The sequence below is a fragment of the Aotus nancymaae genome, unplaced genomic scaffold (genome assembly GCF_030222135.1).
Source record: "Aotus nancymaae isolate 86718 unplaced genomic scaffold, 86718_ANA_hifiasm-v0.15.2.pri h1tg000014l, whole genome shotgun sequence".
Classification (NCBI taxonomy): domain Eukaryota; kingdom Metazoa; phylum Chordata; class Mammalia; order Primates; family Aotidae; genus Aotus; species Aotus nancymaae.
In genome coordinates, this window is record NW_026988425.1 from 17457732 (window position 1) to 17471958 (window position 14227).

Genomic DNA, 14227 nt, shown 5'->3' on the forward strand with positions numbered 1-14227 from the left:
TGGAAATTACTAGAGATTTGTAAATGACTATTGTTTGAAATTTACATGGTGATAAATTTACATGGTGATTTACTACCTACAAGTATATAGTCAAAATCAACCATGAAAGTTATTTTCTCCTTACGAAAATATAAAAGTTAAAATTAGCCATAAAAGTTATTTTCAAAGCATTTCCTTTTGGACACGCAAGGAATGCTGACTATTCAACAAACAGTAGTTGTTGCATAAAGAAGATTTTTGGTCCCATGATCTGGCTGAAGCTTTGCACGAACAGCTGCTTATCTCATGAATGGAATTTCCTGTTAATATTCTTGCAGGCTAATTGTTCATCAAAAGTACAACAAACGTCAACAAACATCACAAACGTGTTACATCTTAATATTTAAGAGACATTAGAAATAGTTCAGATGTTTAACTTGGTTGAGCTTAAAAGGCAGGAGTGCAATCTTTAGCTTTTGTCACAAACTACTCTTGAAGGGATTCATGCTATTCATATAAGCCATTTGTTTTAAATGCCCTCTTTCCTGTTAATTTACAACATACGGCTTAAGATAGCACAGGATAAGGGAAGAAACAAAACTGTAACTTCAAACAGTGTAGTTGAAAGCACCTCTGTTTTGAATGGATTTCATAGACTTTTCATCCCAATTACAAATGGAAATAAATTTTCTTAGAATAAAAATGCTTCAAATGGACTCTTAGACTGGACGCGGTGGCTCACTCCTGTCATCCCAGCACTTTGGGAGGCCAAGGCAGGAGGATCACTTGAGGTCAGGAGTTTGAGACCAGCCTAGGAAACATGGGAAAACCCCATATCTACTAAAAATACAAAAAATTAGCTGGGTATGGTGGCGCACGCCTGTAATCCCAGGTACTCAGGAGGCTGAGGCAGGAGAATCGCTTGAACCCAGGAGGTGGGGGTTGCAGAGAGCCGAGATCGCACCACTGGACTCCAGCCTGGGAGACAGAGGGAGACTCCATATAAAAAAATAAAGGACTCTTAAATTCTGTGGCAGCAACCACAAAGACATCCACTTGTCTAAGTGAGAGGTGGGTTTCCTAGGATGGAGGTCCCAGGAGAAAATAGTATCACCAGGCCATCAGGGTTCGGATGAGAGGTGAAAATTTAGAATCAGTAGAAATTTCCTGAAACACAGACAACAGATTTTGTTTTTAAAGCATTTCCAGATTTTTGTCTTTTTTCTGTGAGTGAAAGTAGCATTTTGCACTGAAGCGTCAGTTCAGGAGCTGTTTCAGGAAGGTGCTCAGGGAAGGTGCTTTAGTACAACCCCCCGGCCTCCTTCATGATACTCATCATGCCCTATTTCCCTTTCCCTAGCCCTAACAAACGCAGAGTGCTGAAACACTGGGAGCCAGCCACAGGTCTTTTTCCTGTCTCTTCCAGATGGTAGTCATCTTGTTCCTCTTTCAGACATAGGCGAAAATGGAAGCTTCTAGAAACTGGAGCTTCCTTCTCGTCGTCTTGGCATCTTCTTCTGGGGAGAGGGGTAATAATTTTACAGGTACTGGGAGCCACTTTTTAGGTTATAAGGAGGGAAGTTTAGTTACCTCCACCTCTGCTATCTTCTCTATTCCTGTACATTTTAGGCAGGAAATGTCTCCATTGGATATTTGTGTTTAGGATTTTTTTTTTTTGAGACAGAGTCTCACTCTGTTACCCAGGTTGGAGTGCAGTGGTGCAATCTCAGCTCACTGCGGCCTCCGCCTCCCAGGTTTAAGCAATTCTCCTGCCTCAGCCTCTTGAGTAGCTGGAAGTACAAGCAGGCACCACTATATCTGATTAATGTTTGTATTTTTTAAGTAGAGACAGGGTTTTGCCATGTTGGCCAGGTTGGTCTTGAACTCCTGGCCTCAAGTGATTTTCCAGCCTTGGCCTCCCAAAGTTCTGAGACTATAGGCATGAACCACTGTGCCCAGCCCTGGCTAATTTTTTTAAAAAGTTTTTTGTAGGTTGGATACAGTGGGTCAATCCTGTAATCCCAGTACTTTGGGAGGTGGAGGCAGGAGGATCACTTGAGACCAGAGGTTCGAGACCAGGCTGGGCAACATGAGGAAACCCTGTCTCTACTAAAAGTACAAAACATCTTGGATCACTTGAGCCTGGGATGTCGAGGGTGCAGTGAGCTGTTATTGTGTCACTGCACTCTGGCCTGGCTGGCAGAATGAGACCCTCTCTCAAAAAAATATATAGATATGTGTGTAGAGGCAGGGTTTCGCCATGTTACCCAGGCTGGTCTCGAACTCCTGGGGCTCAAGCACTCTGCTCACCTCAACTTCCCAAAGTACTGGGATTACAAGTGTAAGCCACCATGCCTGGCCTATTTAGTTTTAAGAACCCCCCCAACTCTGGCATGATAAGTACCCATAAACACCACTACCCTCTCCTCACCCCTGGACAAAAGTAAGACAAATGACTGAACATGGAGTATGGCCTTATCTACAGGCTCCTGTCTGTAAGTCATGCTCTGGGTTTACACATAGTCTTTTTATTGTTCAGTATAGCTGTGTTTTCTGGAGTAATAGCAAAGTCTTGTCAGTCTGCAGTACAGTCGTCATATGTGTCCATGAGTTTCACAAACATTTAGTGAGCGTCCTTCCTCATGTGCTCTGCTGTAAGTGAGGCACAGGGTAAGAGATTTTTGCTGCCCGCAAAGTACCTGAAATAGAAAGATGACATAAGGAAGGTGTTGGCAAACTATGGCCCGAGGGCTAGATCTCAGAACAGCACCTGTTTCTGTAAGCCCTGCTAGCTGAGGATATAAAGGGTTACAAACCAGAAGAGAGTATGCAGCAGAGATTTATGTGGTCTGCAAAGCCTAAAATATTCACCGTCTGGCTCCTGACAGCCAAAGTTTGCCAACCCTTGACCCGAGGACTGTAAAGCAAGGTAGAATATTTCAGGATCCCTATCAGGAGTGGCTAAAAGGCACTGCAGTGCAGAGGAGAGAAACACGACCCTCAACTCATGGGATCAAAGAAAGGTCTGTGGATGGAGGAAGCGGGTTTTAAAGAAAAGGTGTTTCAGCGAAAGGATAGGGAACAGAAGCCGTTCCTGGGTGAGGGAAAGGAGAAAAAGAGCAAATGACCAAGTGAGTGCTTCTCACTCCTTGACCGCACATTGAGATGCTTTGGAAAGCTTTTAAAATGTATTCATGTTGGTCGTGCACGGTGGCTCACACCTGTAATCTCAGAACTTTGGGAAGCCAAGGCAGGAGAATCACTTGAGGTCAGGAGTTCCAGACCAACCTGGGCAGCATAGTGAGACCCACATCTCTACACAAAATTAAAAAAAAAATTAGCCCAGTGTGGTGGCGTGTGCCTGTGGTCCTAGCTACTCAGGAGCCTGAGGTGAGAGGGTTGACTGTGCCCAGGAGTGTGAGGCTGCAGTGAGACTCTTCCTCAGTGACAAACCAAACCTTATCTCTAAAAAATTAAATAAAGTATATTCATGTCAAATTCTAAAATTAAAAACAATGGAAACAAATACACCTAGCTGTATACCGAGTTGGAAACGTAGGCATAACGGGAAATAATTATTTCAAGTGACTTTTGACCTCAATGCTCTGACTAGACATTTCTTATGGGAAATATTGTGAGAGTCAAAAGAACTGCAAGGAAATCTTAAGCTTTCCTCAGTAGCTTTATTAGGAGTTGTAAGGCTGGCACTGTAATTTTGAAATTTGTTTGTTTGTTTGTATTAGGGCATGGTGGGGAGCGCCTGTAGTCCCAAGCAAGTTGGTAAATATGTTAATTGTATTAAAAATCAAGGTTTTGGGTATAAAAGAAAAGAAATACAAATTAAACAATAAGAAGCATTAAGAAGGTGAAATATTAATTGGGAGTATTAGCATAAATCTGTCATTTCAGTGTATGCATAGCCCCTAGTTCTTGATTTAAAGTATTTATGTATGCATGTATTTCTAATGAAGAAAACTAGAGGTGATGGGTGTCCAGTAGCCACAAGAACCCTGCTGCTCAGAATGGGTTTCTAAAGGCTATTAAAAGGAACCCCATCTTTTGGAGAATGGCTGATCCTAGGCTTGATTCAGGAAAGTTCAAGGTGAGAATGGGAATCTTATCGTGCCAGATGGCAAAAATGTGTCAAAACCCAATGAAGTCATGTCGAAAGGTTAAGGACTAACTCGACAGCCTTCCCACTAGGGAAGAATTGAGAAGAATTTGAGCATTATTAAGAATGATAAATGTAAGTGATCGTAAAATGTGGAGTAAATAAAAATACCGAGGTCTGCAGTTATAAAAAGAAAAGGGAGGGCCGGGTGCCTCACGCCTGTAGTCCCAGCACTTTGGGAGGCTTAAGGCGGGTGGATCACAAGGTTAAGAGATTGAGACCATCCTGGCCAACACGGTGAAACCCTGTCTCTATTAGCTGAGCATGGTGGCGCGTGCCTGTAGTCCCATCTACTCGGGAGGCTGAGGTAGGAGAATCACTTAAACCCAGGAGGCAGAGGTTGCAGTGAGCCGAGATCCACCACTGCACTCCAGCCTGGGTGGCAGAGGGAGACTCCATCTCAAAAAAAAAAAAAAAAAAGAAAGAAAGAAAGAAAGGAGAATGACAAAAAAGAGGAGGTCTGGAAGTGTCTACTGTAAAACTCTTTCCTCTAGAAATGGGTAATTAGGTGGAAAAATCAGCATTTACTCTGCCTTGATAAACCAATCAGTGGTTCATCTCAAGTTGATGAGGAAATGCTTTTCATCATGGGAGAATGCCAGCTAAGAAATATAGACGATGACGGAATTTAAAAACAATTATTCAACAATCATACACTGTGGGGAGAAACACAAGATGGTCCAGCCACTGTGGAAAAGAATTTAGCAGGTTCTTCTGAAGTCAAACACACATTTACTAAACAACTCAGCCATTCTACTTCTAAGTATTTACCCAAGTGAAATGAAAACTTTTGTTCACACAAACGCCTGGAAGAGAATGTTTCTACGGCTTTATTTGGAATTGCTCCAAACTGAACACAACCCATCTGTCCTTCAATGTGGGACTGAATAAACAAGGTGGAAAACAATGGAACACAATGGAATAGTGCTCAGAAATAAAAAGGAAAAAACCGCTGATGCGTAGAACAAGAAGGGATCACGAATGCATTGTGTTAAATGAAAAACACCAGACTCAAAAGGCTGTACGGTGTATAATTCCAAGTGTGGGACATTCTGGAAAAAGCAAACCTAAAGGAACAGAACGAAGATCAGTAGCTGCCAGGGGCTGGGGCTGGGTGAGGGGCTGACATGGAGGTATTTGGAGGGGATGGTGGAACTACTCTATGTCTTAATGGTTGTGGTGGTTACATGAATGTATACATTGGTCAAGATCTAAAAAATTACAGAACAGAGGGTGAATTTTTACTGCCACATAAGTTATTTCTTAATTAAAAAGTAAAAAAAAAATGACCATTTTTTTAATTTGCAACTAAGCAATTCTTTCAAAGTCACCAATGGATGGCAAAACTATCAGGTGAAATTTCATAGGGAAAACAGTATATTCATGTGCCAGACTATCACAGATTCCTGGCTAATTGCAAATAGACAAACATATTGTAATGGAAAGATACGATGGCCATTCCTTCCATCAAGGGATGAAATTCAGCATCACTAAGAGTATGACAAATGGACAACCTACACTGGTTGTGACAGGAAGTTCCCATCTCCTATGAATTGTACTTGCCCCAAATGCTTAATCTGAATATAAATTCAGATTTAAATTTCAGTTTACAGGACCAAGTGGAAAAATACACACAAGTTAAAAGATACCAGGAAAAGACAATCAGACCAATATAGATTGTCAACTATTCTATAAGAGAGCTGGCCTGATTGCTTTAAAAAGTCAAAATAAGAAGTAAATAAGGAACCAACCCAAATGCCCATCGATGATAGACTGGACAGGGAAAATGTGGTACATATACACCATGGAATATTATGCAGCCATCAAAAACAATGAGTTTGCATCCTTTGTAGGGACATGGATGAACCTGGAAACCATCATTCTCAGCAAACTGACACGAGAACACAAAATCAAACACCACATGTTCTCACTCATAGATGGGTGTTGAACAATGAGATCACATGGATACAGGGAGGGGAGCACTATACACTGGGGTCTGTTTGGGGGAAACAGGAGAGGGACAACGAGGGGTGGGGAGTTGGGGAGAGATAGCATGGGGAGAAATGCCACATACAGGTGAAGGGGAGGAAGGCAGCAAATCACACTGCCACGTATGCACCTATGCAACAATCTTGCATGTTCTTCACATGTACCCCAAAACCTAAAATGCAATAAAAAAAAATTAAAAAAAAAAAGAAGTAAATAAGAATGTCAGGTGCGGTGGCTCATGCCTGTAATCCTAGCACTTTGGGAGGCTCAGGTGGGCAGATCACCTGAGGTCAGGAGTTTGAGACCAACCAGCCTGGCCGACATGGTGAAATCCTGTCTCTACTAAAAATACAAAAAGTAGCCACATGTGGTAATGCACTCTTGTAGTCCCACCTACTTGAGAGTTTGAGGCAGGAGAATTGCTTGAACCCGGGAGGTGGAGGTTGCAGTGAGCAGAGATCAAGCCACTGCACTCCAGCCTGGGCAACAGAGCATGACTCTGTCTCACACACACACATAAAAAGTAAATAAGAAGTAAATAAGTAAAAAGAGCAATAGACTAAAGAACCTTAACAATCAAATGCAATGTATAACATTTGATTGCATTCAGTTTTTAGAAAAAATACAGCTGAAAAGGAGATTTGGGGGACAATTGAGGAGATTTGAATATGCTTTGTACATTAGGGAATAATCGTTTCTTTCTTAGACATGATAATGGTATTGTGGTTTTGTAGGGACATTCTCTTATTGCTAGATAGTTCCATGCTTAAACTTAGGGGTCACACGTCATGTCTGCAAATTAGTTTCAAATATTTCAGTTCTATCTATCTATCTATCTATCTATCTATCTATCTATCATCTATTGGCTATCTAGTTACCCATCTAGTGTATTGCAAATTAGTCACAATTATAATGGATCTATAGATTTTCATGTATTATTTGTCCAATTCTTTATATTAAAAATTTTTATAACAAAAACTAGGGAAAAAAATTAATACCAGATCCCACTCCAGACTAAATAAATCCGGATGTGTTGGGAAGAGGACCTAAGCTACAGCACTTTTAAAAAGATCTCCAGATGCTTTTTTTTTTTTTTTAAACATAAAATGACCATTTTATTGGGCTCCTGGATTCTGTTGGTCAGAAATTCAGGCAGTGCAAACAGGTGATGATTTATCTTCGTTCCACGATGTCTGGGGCCTCAGTTGAGGTGTGGTGGTGCCTGGGGCCTGGGGTCATCTTGGATGTATCTTACACACACACATGTCTGGCAGTGCAGCCTGGCTGCTGGCTGGAACCTTAGCTGGGCTTCTGGCCAGGACGCCTCCATGTGGCCTCTCCATGAGTCTCTCTGCAGAGCCTCCAGGTGATTTTAATGCGAAGTCAGAATTTCCCCAAACTTGAACAATCATTAGGATTACCTTAAGTATTTATTCAAATTCAGATTTCCCGGCTGGGTGTCGTGGCTTATGCCTGTAATGCCAGCACTTTGGGAGGCCGAGGCGGGCAGATCACCTAAGGTTAGGAGTTTGAGACCAGCCTGGCCAACATGGTGAAATGCTGTCTCTACTAAAACTACAAAAATCAGCCAGGCATAGTGGTGCACGCCTGTAATCCCAGCTACTTGGGAGGCTGAGGCAGGAGAATCGCTTGAATTCGGGAGGCAGAGGTTGCAGTGAGCTGAGATTCCACCACTCCACTCCAGCCTGGGTGACACAGCGAGACTGTATCTCAAAAGAAAAAAAAAAAGTCAGATTTCCTGACCCCTCTTCTGGGTCTGGGGTGAGGCCTATTAATATTACGTTAAAACTCACCGAAGTGATGGTAAGGGAAAGGGAAGTCTGGAAAGCACTGACCTAGGGTGTTAGCCCCATAGTTCTTTTAAAGTCCCAGATCTGTCCAGACATCAAGTACCAGCTACCACAGAAAATGGGAAATGTCACATACTGCTGTTCTATTTCCGAAACTTTGTCCTAGACTATTCCTTTGATTCCTAGTTTATTTTGCTGCCTACAGCTTTGTCTTTTCCTTGGCTATGAATACGATTCTCCTAAGATTATTTATGTGGGTCTTGCTGCTCTAGTTAAAACACTTGTCTTACTTGACTATGCCCTTGGAAATTCCTTAGGCAAGACATAATTTTCTTTTTTTTTTTTTAATTTGAGATGGAGTCTTGCCTTTTTGCTCAGACTGGAGTGCAGTGGCACCATCTCAGCTCACCACAACCTCCGCCTCCTGGGTTTAAGTGATTCTCCTGCCTCAGCCTCCTGAGTAGCTGGGATTACAGGCGTCTGCTATCACGCCTGGCAATTTTTTTTGTATTTTTAGTAAAGACGGGATTTCACCATGTTGGCCAGGCTGGTCTTGAACTCCTGACCTCAGGTGATCCACCTGCCTTGCCTCCCAAACCCCTAGGATTACAAGCATGAGCCACCAAGCCCGGCCAAGACATGATTTTCTAGGTATAGAAATTAGATAAGTTTGAGGTAAAATGGGAGAGAAAAAAAGAAGCTAGGTCATATCAATTCTTGAGGGGCGTTACACTTATTTTTTTGTCTTTTTTCCCCCCTTTTTGTGGAGAACAGGGTCTCGCCATATTGCCCAGGCAGGTCTCGAACTCCTGGGCTCAAGCTATCATCCCACCTCTGCCTCCCTAGGAGCTGGGATTACAGGCATGAGCCACAGTGCCCAGCCAGGTCATATCAATTCTTGAATGCCAGGCTGGGGAGTCTGACCTTAAGTCAATATGCAATGGTAATCCAAAGAGGATCGATCATGAATTCAAAAGGATCAGCAATGTACATTCAGAAACATGATCAGGAGCAGTGAAAGCCTAGAGGCGGGGAGAATAGACCAGGCCTAGGAGAAAAGTTATGGGGCATTTACTAAGATGACGACAATCTCCATATTAAGGAGAAGATGGATCTGGGACATGTTGTTTAAACATTCCTTACAGACCATTGTCACGTTCCTTGGCATCATGTTGGTTTATTGAATAAAATGAATAAACATTTTAAGAAGAAAGATGACACTGATAGTTTCTAAGCTCCACTCTGACTGGGCTCTAGGCTTGTCAATGTGTATTTGAGGTGATCAAATGGGATCAGACTCTCCTGATTGCATTGTTTCCTTTTTGGCCAATAGGACTCAAGCTGAGCTAAGCTTTGGATCTGTGGACATTTTCCTCGGGAGTGTGGTTTCCCAGCCAACTGAGTAACCTAAAGCCAAGAAAGACCTTCTGTCCCCAGATTAGAACCAGAGAGACGGACTGTCTTCCGGGAGGTTCCCACTGGTATCTGCTAAGTGATTACCTAAGCATGTGGGTGTGATTTTTGTTTTGTTTTGTTGTTGTTTTTTGAGATGAAGTCTCACTCTGTCTCCCAGACTGGAGTGCACTGGCGTGACCTCAGCTCACTGCAGCCTCCACCTTCTGGGTGCCAGTGATTCTTCTGCCTCAGCCTCCAGGGTAGCTGGGATTACAGGCACCCACCACCACACCTGGCTAATTTTTGTATTTTTAGTAGAGATTAGGTTTCACCATGTTGGCCAGACTGGTCTCGAACTCCTGACCTTAGGTGATCTGCCCACCTCGGCCTCCCAAAGTGCTGGGATTACAGGCGTGAGCTACCTCGCCCTGTCGGGTCTTTTCTTTTCTTTTTTTAAAAATTTATTTTTTGTAAAGTTCTACCTAAAGTTAATGAAGGTATAGTTTCTGCTAGTTATTTAGAAATAAAGAGTAACTTCTAGATGAATCCAGGACAGGTCATCAGATTATAGCCCACAGCTGAATAGGGTCAATGCCTGCTTTCGTAAACAAAGCTTTACTGGATATAGCGGTGCACATTCTGATTCTCACGCATGGGCTATGGCTGCTTTCAAACTACAAAGGCAGAGTGGAGTGGTTGCAATGAAGGCCGTATGGCCTGCAAAGCCCGAAATGTTTACTATCTTGTTCTTTATGGAAAATGTTTGCTGACCCCTGATCGAGGAGACTGGCTTTCTCATCAACGGATGGTGTGGTCTTCCGTACGTTGATGATGTTGAAGAACAACGAGAGGATCGAAAACTTCTTTATCCATTTTCTTTTTCGTCTTGAAAGTCCGGTTGAGAGAGACTGGGAAATTTAAATTATCCTTTTTGTGTGTTTTCTTTGAAGTTCTTACTCTGCTTTTAAGGGAACTGTTACTAGATTTATATTTGGCAGAACTACAGTCAGGACTCATCTGTGATTTGTGGAGCAGTAGTTAAATCCGTGGGCTCCGGAGCCTGCCAGCTCATATTCACATCCTCACAACTCCACTCACTCCCTGTATAATCTGGGGCAAGTTATCTGGCTGCTCTGTGCTTCAGCCCCAACTATATTAGTAGAACCTGCTGTCTATGGTTCTTGGGAGGATTAAATGAGTTAATGCATGAAATGAGCAGAACGGTAAGTAGCTGGCATACAGTCAATATCCTGTAAACAGTAGCTCTTATTAGTATTGATTTGATATAGGGTCGTCTATAGCCAACATTCTTAGCTGAAAGCACTGGCATTCCTCTTGTCAATGATGACTTATGCTTTAGGTGGGAGGGAAGAATCCGTTGTGTGTTGTCTGAAATCAGAGAGCCCTGAAATCAGACAACAGATTTCACTTCTTCCAAGTGTTTCTCAAAGTGTCCTCCCTGGACTAGCAGAATCAGCCTTCCCTGGGAACTTGTTAGAAATGAAAATCATAGGCCAGGTGTGGTGGCTCGTGCCTGTAATCCCAGCACCTTGGGAGGCCGAGGCGGGCAGATCACAAGGTTGGGAGTTTGTGACCATCCTGGCTAACATGGTGAAACTCCGTCTCTACTAAAAATACAAAAATTAGCCAGGCATGGCTGTAATCCCAGCTACTCCGGAGGCTGAGGCAGGAGAATCGCTTGAACCGGGGAGGTGGAGGTTGCAGTGAGCTGAGATCACTCCATTGCGCTCCAGCCTGGGTGACAGAGTAACACTCCATCTCAAAAAAAAAAAAAAAAGAAATGTAAACCATCAGGCCCCATCCAAGATTTACTGAACCAGGGACTCTAGGGACGGGAACTAGCAGGTGGTGTGCTGGTACAGATTTAACAACCAGCTCTCCAGAAAGCAAATGCCCTTGCACTGCTGATTCTAGTGGTTTAAATTCTCACACTATGACTGCCTGTAAGTTATCAACCTGCTGTAATTGACTGCGGAGTTGGGAAGAGGTATGCACAAGAAGCTCTCCTGAACTGAGAGGAGGAGCTGGCTCACGCACACTGTTGGCCCAGCCATCTGTGCTTCAAAGAGCTTTTCAGATTATTCTGATGCACGCTCAGATTGGAGAGGCATTGAGTGTGCTGATCCCCAAAGAGCATGCTCACCTCAAGTCCTGAGAAGAGAGTGCGACAGAGCCCTGACGTCGGCACCAGAATTTCTGGGTGCAAATCCAACTCCACCACTTCCTGACCTCGAGCAAATGCCTGACATGTAGTTAAGCATAACTGCACATTGGTTGTTATTATTATTGCTCCAAATGCATGTTTGCCACAGTCAACCAACACCTTCCCCAATACTAGGAGGAGCTCCAAGGCCTTGCTGCTGCCCGGGGTCCCTAGGGAAGCGCGTGAGGCTGCATTTTGCAGGCAGATCTCCAGTACTTTGCCAAGGGCTTTGGTGTGTTATGTATTGTGCTTCACAGTGAGTATATATAGTGGAAAATGGTTTTTCTTTTCTCATTTTATATGACAATAGTAAAAATAGGCAACATCAGTGGGGGGATTTACAGAGTCTTATTCTCATGCTGGGTTGGGGTCCAGGATGTAGGCAAGGTGGAGGCTCATTTTTGCACTTTAGTAACAGAAGCTACTTTGTTTGAGAGGAGGGGAGAGGACATCTAACATATCCTTATAATTCCAGTTTCCACCACAATAAAATAGCTGGGCTGTGTGTGTCAGGGTGCCTTGTGGGCAGAGGCCAGGATGGTCAACCTGTAGTCTAACGAGGCTTCTTAAACCCCGCTGAGCTTCTCACCGAATGGCTACATTCACACCCACGGTTCAGACCTCACCAACGTCTATGCTGGTCTTCCTTCCTGCATCTCCGTCATTGTCAATTACCAGCCCAGAAGCCACCTCTTCTTCTTCCTTGTGAACATAGCCCTGATTTTGTTCACACACCATGAGAAAATGTGCTCAGGGAAGATTTACCCCTCATCTGACTGCATGGGTGAACTCTGATTCCAGCACTGCTCAACAGACCTTCATGGGTGATGGCAACAGTCTAGAGCTGCACTGCCCATTATGAGACCACTGGCCCCATGTGGCTACTGAGCACCTGAAATGTGGCTCGAGCGACTGGGCAACTGAATTTTATTTTATTTTATTTTTATTTTGTTTTGAGATGGAGTCTCGCTCTGTCGCCCAGGCTGGGGTGTAGTGGTGCGATCTCGGCTCACTGCAACCTCCGCCTTCCGGGTTCAAGGGATTCTCCTGCCTCAGCCTCCTGAGTAGCTGGGATTACAGGCACCTACTACCACGCCTGACTGATTTTTATATTTTTAGTAGAGATGGGATTTCACCAAGTTGGCCAGGCTGGTCGCGAACTCCTCCACCTGCCTCGGCCTCCCAAAGTGCTGGGATTAAAGGCGTGAGCCACCACGCTCAGCCTTAATTTTAAATGTTATTTAATTTTAATTTAAATCTAAATTGCTTTATGTGGTTAGCAGCTACCATGGGAGATAGCACAGAGACTCTAAATTATGACAATTTCACTCTCCTTTGCCAGGTGTTGGCTCAGATATCCCTGCGTGGCCCAATCGTGACCTAGAGGCTTTGACAATGCATGAGGTCTGGGAAAGAGTTTTCTCCCTGCTAAAGGAGAGAGATGCCCATGGGAGGCTCATGTCATTCTTATCCTTTGCCTTGTCTCCTCCAGCACTTTCCTTCCTGTCCTGTGTGCCGTCATGTGTGGTGTGAAAGCCTGCTGCTTTGGAAACGATCTTGTGACAATGAGGGATGATAAAAATAAATGAAGATGACAAGAACACACACTCATAGTGCTTATTATATGCCAGGCTCTCCCTAAGTGGTTTATAGGTATTCACTAATTTAATTCTAACAGCAACTCTGGAAGGAGATACTACTGTTTTCTCCAATTGACAGAGAAAGGAACCGAGGCTCAGTGAAGTTCAGTAACTTGTGGGAAGTTTCTCAGACCATAAGCACCAAAGCTGGGATTTGAACTCAGGGAGACCCATGGCAGAGGTTGCGCTCCTCACTGTCATGCCATACTGCCTTTCTAGAACCAGGAGAATTGCAGAGAAGCTGCTGAACCTGGGAGCCATAAATCTCTGGACTTCTTGTTGCGTGAGATAAACACACATGGTTATGCTTGAAGCCACTATCAGTTGGATTTCCCATGAGTTGCATCCGCAGACATCCTGAGTGATACCAGTGTCTTTGAATGCGTCTCCTCCAACCCGGGTACCCGACTACAGGAGTCCACTGAATCATTCCTCTATCACGGGCTGATTCACGGCAGACGTGGGTGAGGAAACCATCCCAACGTCCAAGAGAAACAATCCATCTAAGGCAGGGGAACACCGATGTGGCAATACCCAGTGATGACACCCGCAGGAGGATCCCACTGGGACCCCACCCCAGAGCTCACAACAAAGCTCAGCTCTTTGGCATCTGCCCGTTATCTCTGATTCTAAAAAATAAAATCTGTCCAAAGGCATTGTGGGAATGGGAAGTTCAAAGGCACAGGGAAGTTTGAAAGCCATCTCCAGAAGCCTTTGGCACATACCTGTAATGTTTCAGCTGTCATTATTCATTATGCTCTCATTGGTAGTCAGCGTCTGGGTTTCCCCAGGGCCCCAAATTCTCTCTTTGGTGACTAAGAATTTAGGATGACTTGCCATTGGATTTCACTAAGTGGGGTGTTCATCTTTCCAGGCTTATGAAAATGTGGAAATATATAAATGCTCAATCCTTTCAATCAGAGGCAAACATGGGCTTAAGGGAATGACGCTGAGGACCACCTGTCCAAGGTAGCACAAGATACGTTATATTGGGGACACAGCAGGCTCCCATTGGCAG